Raw genomic sequence first — 1,772 nt, forward strand, 5'->3', positions numbered from 1 at the left:
CCCCCGGCCCGCGCCGCTTACCCTCCCTTCAGGCGCCGGACCGCACCCAGCCCGGGCTGCCTCCGTGCTCCGCCTTTCCTCCGCGCGTCCCTGTGAACCACCTCAGGAACCTGTGAATCAGAGAATGAATGAGCGAGGAAGGAAAACCCCGGCGCTGTCCCACCCCCTGCTCGCCTGTCCTTGGAAGCACGCCCAGCGGCCTCTGGGACACGCTCGAGATCTGTCCACGACCTACATGCATGCACCTTTATGCCGCAGTAATCAAAGACTCCAACCACACCTCAGATGTGGTCTCAGGCGCTTAAAGGACCATTGTCATAGCAATCTGTGAGGCCTTTTTTTTTTTGAAATCCCATGTTGGCCAACAACTGCAGTTTCAGGCACTATATTGAGAAGCTTTTAAAAATTGAACATTTCAGTTATCTTTAAGTACTTTTTAACTTTGAAATTTGCTTATGTTGAGTTCACCCCCTTATTGAAATTGTTTAGGAGTAAGGTGTTGGCATTTTTCCTTACCACGAAGCTCTAAGTTACTCAGATACTGCTTATTTAGACGAAGGCTTGACTAAGACTTCTAAATTCTAATTTATATCTTTATTTCGACCTCAACTTGATTGAAGAAAGGGGGGGAAATTTAATCATTATTGCTTGGCTACATGTAAAGCAAGTTTTTCTGGCAGCATTAAAACAATTGACAAATCAGGAGTGTGACCTAGAATTAGCTGCAGTGAACACTCCTTTTTCACTCTTCCCGTCTGTTTGCTAAGTAAGAGTATCCGTGTCTTGGATTTTCACAGATAAAGAATTGACTGTACATTTCTGAGATCTTAGCTCCCTTTCTAAGAACCATGGTGTTCATTTCTCCGTACTGGGGCCAAATCCTGATTTGGTTAATTACATTCCTTCTTTCAGATATTCGTAGGGAGTTTCAAGTGGTTTTTGGTCTTTTTTGCACAATCTGTTCCAAACCGGTACACAATCTGTTTCATACTGATATCTAGAACCATACAATAGTCACAAATTGCATTTCACACTTGAGATATCTGTACTTTAGAAACATAACTGCACTGTTGTATTTTAAGTTTAGTAGGTGGCTTAATATTCTTGTGTAGAATAATGTTGTCTCTTATGAATGAAGATGGTGCCGCTAATCAATCCCTGTAGCCTCTGTTCCTTTCTTGTGGAATTCATCATTCATTACTTCTAATTATAATTATTTGAGTAAGTTATCTTCCCTAATGAATGTAATATAACAAAGTAGTCATCCTATATCTTCCGTGATATCTAGCATAGTACCTTGCACAATACATAATTTTAAATTAAGAAATGAAAGTATTTTGCTAAGTGATAATTCGTACAAATATGTCTACAGCCTCTCACCGCATTTTCCTTATGATCGAGTTTATTGAGATTAGACACACCTGAGTGCCAAACCTGATAAATCCCTCCTGTCATAGGATGCTATTACCAGGCTGTGATACTGTACAAGGAAGATAATTCACTTCATCAAAATCTCCTTTAAAAAATAGACCATTGAGCACTTTTTAGGTAGCTCTTAGCCCACTCTCTCTTCCCAGAGCTTATGTTGGTCAAGGCTAATTAGAAAAGAAAACAAAGTCACTTTCAGCCATTGAGAAAAGTAAGCGGGTTCTCATCAGTTTCTTTAAACCATAAAAGCATTCATTCATTCAACAAGGATTTATTGAGTTCCAACTAAGGCCTAGAAACACAAAGACAAGAAAGACATAACAAGGTGGCTTCTGCGCTCAAAA

The 1,772-nt window shown here is 40.4% G+C and overlaps 1 protein-coding gene across 1 annotated transcript in view; it reads right to left on the reverse strand.

The window, feature by feature from the left end:
• Window positions 1-95, reverse strand: part of LOC102881152 (ras-associated and pleckstrin homology domains-containing protein 1) — a 67,422-nt gene extending 67,327 nt beyond the window's left edge. Inside the window, exon 1 of the mRNA XM_025039459.1 lies at window positions 22-95. The gene's annotated coding sequence lies outside the window, so the exon portion shown is untranslated. The remainder of the gene's footprint in view (window positions 1-21) is intronic.
• Between the last annotated feature and the right edge of the window lie 1,677 nt (window positions 96-1,772).

The sequence above is a fragment of the Pteropus alecto genome, unplaced genomic scaffold (genome assembly GCF_000325575.1).
Source record: "Pteropus alecto unplaced genomic scaffold, ASM32557v1 scaffold3, whole genome shotgun sequence".
Taxonomy (NCBI): domain Eukaryota; kingdom Metazoa; phylum Chordata; class Mammalia; order Chiroptera; family Pteropodidae; genus Pteropus; species Pteropus alecto.